Source organism: Chenopodium quinoa, unplaced genomic scaffold (assembly GCF_001683475.1).
Source record: "Chenopodium quinoa cultivar QQ74 unplaced genomic scaffold, ASM168347v1, whole genome shotgun sequence".
Lineage (NCBI taxonomy): Eukaryota > Viridiplantae > Streptophyta > Magnoliopsida > Caryophyllales > Amaranthaceae > Chenopodium > Chenopodium quinoa.
Genome location: NW_018744514.1, coordinates 25,014 through 32,635, shown reverse-complemented (window position 1 = coordinate 32,635; position 7,622 = coordinate 25,014). Strand labels below are relative to the sequence as shown.

The 7,622-nt window shown below is 35.1% G+C and overlaps 1 pseudogene; it reads left to right on the top strand.

Annotated features, from left to right (window-relative positions):
- The first annotated feature begins 823 nt into the window (after nucleotides 1–823).
- On the top strand, nucleotides 824–7,091 carry LOC110698349 (annotated as a pseudogene).
- Nucleotides 7,092–7,622: the final 531 nt, after the last annotated feature.

Genomic DNA, 7,622 nt, shown 5'->3' with positions numbered 1-7,622 from the left:
ACCATCAAATGTTGTTTCAAATAAAAAAAACTAAGGGTTCGTTTGACATTACTATGGTTTTCTATTATTTGGTTTTTTGTTTTTTAAAACCATATGATATATATCACATAATGAATAAAAAATTATTTAAACATATTAAAAACATGATAATTTTGAAAACTGACAAATGAAAAGTAGAAACACCTTTTCTTGTTTCCTATTTTTGGTTTTTAGTTTTTAAAAAAAAAAACAGGAAACTGAAAATAAAAAACGATGCCAAACAAGGGAATTGTTCACAAATCTATGCTAAAATATTAAAAGACGTTCTTAAGAAAGCATATGTGTCACGTAGGCCATTTCACTTGTGCCATGTCACTTACTCAATATCTCATTATGTCACATCACCACTCAATCAACCTTAATCATGATGCCACGTCACTATTACTCCATGTAAAAACATAGGGATAAAGAGATTCGAACACTCAATCTCTCATAGCAAAAATTAAAAATTAAAATATTCCAACAAATTATGATGTATGAAAATGAAAATACAAATGAAAGTTACTAAAAACCCACCTCAACTCATTTGTTCATAATCATTAAATTTACGTCAATGGTTAATTATTTTTTAGTAAATCTGCAAAAGTCTTAATGCTCAAAGAAGCACCGTTGAAGAAAAGTAAAAAGAAGTTGTACGTAGTTATTACATCATGGATAAAGAGGAGACTAGTTCAATTATACAATTTAGGCATTGAATGGCGATTGGGCTCGTTGTTGTGTTTCAATCCCCTTATATGTGTGTGTTCTTGTATGTAACTCCTGCAAGCATGCATTCATGTCACAAACTCACAATACCAAAACTAAAAAATCTTTAATCTATTAAAGCACAACCATGTCGAAAAGGGGGTTGCAAAATATTGTTGTCATTACAATGCTAGCATTGCACCTCCAAGTACATGTAGCGGGAGCAACTGCTTCTGCCATTTCATCACAAACAGCGCTTCCTAATTGCCCCGAAAAATGTGGCAACATTACTGTTCCTTACCCTTTCGGTATAGGTGATAAATGTCACTACAGTCCTCCTGTAGATGGATATTTGTACAACCTAACTTGTGACGAGAGCACGAATCCTCCAAGGTTGATATATGTGAGGGGCATAGAGGTACTGAACATCTCTACGAATGGTGAATTTCGAGTACTTAATCCAATCGCTTCTGTTTGTTATCACCATGGCAAACTCCTAGATAACACAATCTGAAGTGGGGTGGTGTCGAGAGAATATTTACTCTCTCGACTAACCAAAACTTATTTGGGGCCATTGATTGCAATACTTATGCTTGGTTCTCTGGTGAATAATACGAAGCCATTTCAATCCGGGTGTTTGACTGTGTGCTCGGAAGAATCTGATGTTGCAGATGATAAGTGTTCTGGCAATGGATGTTGCCTTGTTTCAGTTCCAGATGGGATAACCAATTTGACAATTGAGCCTATGAGCTTATATAATCACACATACGTGCAAAATTTTTAGTAAATCTCTGTTACTCACTGTGAGAAACGTTTTTGTTTCTCACAGTGGCAATTTCGTAAATAAAATGTACCACCGTGACTAAAGTGATACAATTTTATCATCCATTTCGTAAATAAAATGTACCACCGTGACTAAAGTGGTACATTTTATTTACGAAACTGCCACTGTGAGAAACAAAAACGTTTCTCACAGTGAGTAATGGGGGCGCCCAAAATTTTAACCCATGTAGTGCTGCATTTCTGATGGCAAAAGATGTCATAAAAAGTGATCAATTTCCCTTCTCTATTAAATCCATTGTTCAAGCAAAAAATTATGATTCTTACAATAATAAGCAGCTCCCTGTAATTTATTCTTGGTCAATCGGAACACAAAAATGTGAGAGCTCCCGATTTTCTAAGGACTACTTGTGTCACGGAAATAGTTCCTGCCATGATTTTTCAAACGAGCAGGGATACCGTTGCCAATGCAACCCTGATTTCGATGGTAACCCTTACCTTCATGATTGCCAAGGTATTTACTTCTACTTAATATCTTTTATCTGCATAATTAAAAAAAACCAAATTATAATTTTTACTTGTATGGTTTAATAATTTAGCATGATTTAAATTTAAAGTAGATTTGATCTAACCTTATTGAACCTGACCCATATACTTTGATTGACACTTTTAATGTCAACCATCTTCAAAGGCTCAAATTAATGTTCTCATTTTGAACACAATATTAAGAGATGGTTGATTGTCCCTCGTTCTTTGAAAAAAAAAAGTGAGTGAGTTAGTAATGAGCTAAGTCACTGTCATCACGTGACATAAGGCACACATCACATAACATATACGGAGTACAAGTACTTATATTACGTACTCGGTAGTATGTAGATGAGTTGAGTGGAAATTTATTATTATTTTTTTCGATTTTTTCATCATATACCCCTAAGTTTTATTTTTTATTCGCCATATATCCCTAAAAATTTTCAAATTCACTATATACTCCTAACTTGTTACAAAAATTCACCATATACCCCTAATGACAACAAGATAAGTGGAATTTGGTTAATTAAGCATCAAAACCACCTTAGATCTCCCCCCCATCTCCGAAACCACTCATCTCCTTTCTCAAACCCCCGAAACCACTCCAAATCTTCATATTCATATTCGTATGATTTATTTTGAGGATGAGAAAAAGAAATTTGGGGAAGTTTTGAGGGTGGGAAAAGGAATGTGGGTGGTTTCGAAGGTAGGGAATGTATTTAGAGTGATTTCGGATCACAATTAACCCCTAATGACTGATGAAATTAATAATCATTAGTCATCAAAGGTATATGGTGTATTTTTGTGAAAACTCGGAGGTATATGATGAATTTAAAAAAGTTTAGAGGTATATAGTGAATAAACAAAAAACTTAGGGATATATGGAGAAAAAATTGGTTTTTTCAATAGAAAGTAATTATCTGGGGGCCATTTTTAATGGACAAAATAATATCTGGGGACCAAGTTAAGACAATTATTTAAAGACAAACAATTTTTTTTTCCCTCTTGCGCTTAGTTTTCTCTTCGTTCATTGGTCATCTACAAGGAGCTACGTAGTAATTCCTATTTTTAAAGCTTAGTCCTTTTTTTTTTGTAAGATTAATATATTCATTTTACTTACGAGACTTTTAAGTGAATCAATAATTTTCTATGTGAGGTATAAAATACTCCCTCCGTTTGACGTATACCGTTTACTGATATACGTAAATTTAGAAGGTGTGTTAAGTAAAGTAAAATATTATGTATCTTATTATGTAGACTCAACTTAACTTAAACAAATTAAAAATAATAAAAAAAAGGTGGGGTAAGTAAAAAATGTTGCAATAGGAGAAAAATAATAATCATAATAAACAAGTACTTTCTCTCTATTATTATTATTATTATTATTATTATTATTATTATTATTATGTGAATCAGTTTGACCCGCACATGATTTGGGAACGAGGGTTAATTGAGAAGTAAAAATAATATGAATAAAAAAATTGTGGGTAATCATTTGAAAGTAAAGGTATCGTATGTGAAAAGAGAGTAATGCTGGATAATAGAGAACTACGTAGAAATAGGACAATATACGAAGAGAGAAGAAATAAAATAAAAGAAAGTACTCCCTTTGTCCCTATTATTTTGCCCTATTTAACTTTTATGGTATTCAGGACTTGTTGCATTACGCATATAGCTAACTTTTAAATGGACCTGGTTTACATTAAATAATTATTATGGATCACTAATATTATTGACACTATAGTCGTTTTATAAATAAAAAGGGGAATTATGTTAAAATAAAAAAAAATACACAAATAATCCCAACTATGGGCGATTTACTTCTAATAATTCCAAATAATGTTTATTTTTTAATAATCCTAACTATGCTATGTGTTTGCCTCCAATGGTCCCAAAGACCGGTAACCTGCTGAAAAAGTTTTTTTTTCCGTTTTAATATCCACGTGTCAACATTTAATTGGTCCAAAATTTAAAAATAAAAATAAAAATAAAAACAAAAACAAAAATTAAACAAAAAAATTAACCAGCCACCTTCCCCCAACCACTAAACCCTAATTCCTCCCCTAAACTCGCGAAAACCGGCCGGCAACCCACCTTAACCACCAAAACTTGTCGGCCAATCCTCTACCGCCCCATCTAACCCTCCCCCAGCCCCAAAAACCACCAACCTGAACCCATGGAAACCACAACAACTACAACTCCTCCCCCGAGTTGCCACCGTAGCTCCTCCATAACCGCAAACAACAACAATTATAGCCCAGTAGCCCGCACGACCACCGAATACCTCAGCCGTCGCGTCTCAACCACAACACCAATTTACAGCAACAGCCACGCTAATTCTGGCCACCAAAGCAGCCGCCCAAAAACAGAGCAAAGCATAAATTCGGTGGTGTTCGTCGGAGAGGGCCTGTTTCGAGTGGTTAAGGGTTTTCGGGGGTTAGGGATAGGTCGAATGGTTGGTAGAGGGTCGGCCGGCCATTTTCGGTGGTTAAGGGAGGGTGGCTGGCCGGTTTCCAGCGAGGACAGGGGGTGGTGTTAAGGTTTCCAATTAGGTTAGGGATGGGGAGAGGGTGGCTGGGAAATTTTTATTTTTTATTTTTTATGGGTTTTTTTTTTATTTTTGGACCAATAACGTGTTGACACATGTCATGATAACCTGTTATAACATATCGTTGACTTGTGTTGACCGGTTTGGGACTATTAGAGGCAAACGCATAGCATAATTAGGATTATTAAAAAATAAACCTTAATTAGGATTATTAGAAGTACATCATCCATACTTGAGATTATTAAAATGTACTTTTCCTAGAGGTGATCAAAAAAGGCCTTAACACAATTCCTCATGCCCAAACCCGCAAAAAAGTAACGGACTAGTCGGGCCAAAGCGGGCTTTTCGGGCCAAGTTCAGACTTTTTAACTAAAAATACGTTTTTACGCTTGCCCAAACCCGCCCTATTTTCGGGCCGGATCACCTCTAATTTTTCCTTAAAATAAAGTCTATTATATATGTTAAATAAAAGACATGGTGTTATTATAAAGGTCGTAAGAGGTTACAAGTATATTTTTTAAATGAATGTATCATAAAATGGTCAGTATGAATAATAAAGGTCACTATGTTAAAATTAATTAAGATCATTATATTCAACATAACGTCGACTGACATATGCGTATTTCAGGTTCACAATTATATTGAAGATCCCACATGTTTTAATAAAGATATTATGTTAAAATTAGGGTCAATATGTTCAAGAATATGTTGCGAGAGTATGAACCTTGGTCCATAAAAAAATTATTGTGAACAGGTCCACACAAGTTTTTTCCTCATTTCTATACACTTAAAAAATTTTAAAATTTGATATTAATAAAATATACAATAAAACAAACCTAACAAGACCCCGCTATATTTATATTATTTTTTGTTGACTTATGAAAATTTATGGTAAAAGTTTTTGAAGTTTGAGGCAAATAAATGGCAACAGAGGGACTAGTAATAAACCATATTTCAATATTGTGAACATTGACAAAACTACATAAAGAAAATGAAATTTTAATTTTTTTTGCATTTGTTAATCTTCAGATATTGATGAATGTGCGGCCCCAAATCAGACTCTGCGAAAAACCAGAATATTGTGTGAACCAAATTGGCAACTATACTTGTAAATGCCCTCCAAACTACCATGGCAATGGGACACAGAACAGTCCTTGTATTAGTGACGCTGTTGATGGGAATCCGAAATCGGTTTTGGCAATGATCATAATCTTCTCAGGTAACGCCACTCAAAGTAAAAGGGTATCAACATTTACACATCTTAGATTTCTCAAAATTGAAATTCAATTGATGAAAATTTTAATTTTTGGCCGAAATTCAAAAAATGTCACTACTTTCTCTATATGTTCATCATACACTATCATTGCATATATATGATATACAAGTATATTTATGACATTTATTATATTCTTCACAATATGTACATTGTTTAGGTACTGGCATTGGAATCACTGTGTCTATTGTACTCGGAGTTTGTTTGTACTGGCGGCATCAGAAACAACTTCTAGTGAAAGCACGACGAGGCTTCTTTCGACGAAATGTGGGGCACTTGCTACACCAAAAGCTGTCTGATGGTCAAGATGTTTCTGTTGACATGGTTAAGATATTCAAAATCGAAGAGCTAGAGAAAGCCACTAATAAGTACAGCGATAGCAATGTTATCGGAAAGGGCGGCTTTGGTGTGGTATACAAAGGAATCTTAGCAAACAATCAAGTAGTTGCCATCAAAAAATCACTCAAAGTTGATGCTGACCAAAGTGAACAATTTGTCAATGAAGTGATTGTGCTTTCTCAACTTAATAATAGGCATGTAGTCAAGATCTTAGGATGTTTGGAGACGGAAGTACCTCTGCTGGTATATGAATTCATCGATAATGGGACATTGTACGACCATCTTCACGACGAAACAAAGGCTTCTCTTCTCTCATGGGATATTCGACTAAGGATTGCAGTAGAAGTCGCGGAGGTGTTGTCCTACTTACACACTACTATCTCTATACCGATAATTCATAGGGATATGAAGTCTATGAATATTCTCCTAGACAAAAATTACATGGCTAAAGTGTCTGATTTTGGAGCATCGAGGTTGGTTCCAATGGACCAAGAAAACTTGGCTACCATGGTACTAGGAACATATGGTTACTTAGACCCCGAGTATTTCCAAACAAGCGAGCTCACTCAAAAGAGCGATGTCTACAGCTTTGGTGTTGTCCTAGTAGAACTTTTGACTAGGCAAAGAGTAGTTTCATTCCATAGACCGGAAAATGACCGATGCCTTGCCTTCTATTTTCTTCGAAAATTGAAGGAAGAAAGACTAGAAGATATTCTTGACAACGACATTGTGAGAAATGGAGCCATTCACCATCAGGGAAGTCGCTGATCTTGCACAAAGATGCTTGTACGTAAATGGTGATGAGCAGTGGCGGACTTGGGCTTAGACCTGGTGGGTCAAGTGACTCACCAGGCCCAAAAAAAAATTTTAAGTTATTTTTTTAAAAAAAAAAAAAAAAAATTAAAATGGAGCCATTCACCATCAGGTAATGGAAGTCGCTGATCTTGCACAAAGATGCTTGTACGTAAATGGTGATGAGAGACCCACGATGAAGGAAGTTGCCGCCGAGTTACAGAGAATCGGACGTATGTCGGATGGATCACGTCGATGGTCTAGAAGTGATGCCGTTAGCCAAGAACAGATAACACAAGAGTCGATCGATGATTCTGTAGGGTGCTACACCAAGGACTCATCCAGCATCCATATAAATAGTAGTCTTTATAATTCTTTAGCCTATGGAAGATAAAAAGCTACGTTATAATTTGTGTATTTTTATTTATTTTAGTTTTACCATTTCTCGTTTATGTCTTTAGATTTTAATTAGCTTCATTCCTTTAAATTTGGATATTGGCTATTGAAGTGTTGTCTTCTGGCTACTTATCTTCCTAGATCAGATGTACTCTTATCATGTATTATATTATAGTGTTGGCTATTTGTACGGTGTGGCCAGCTAACACACAAGTAACCCCTGGTCGACTTAGTAACTCTTGA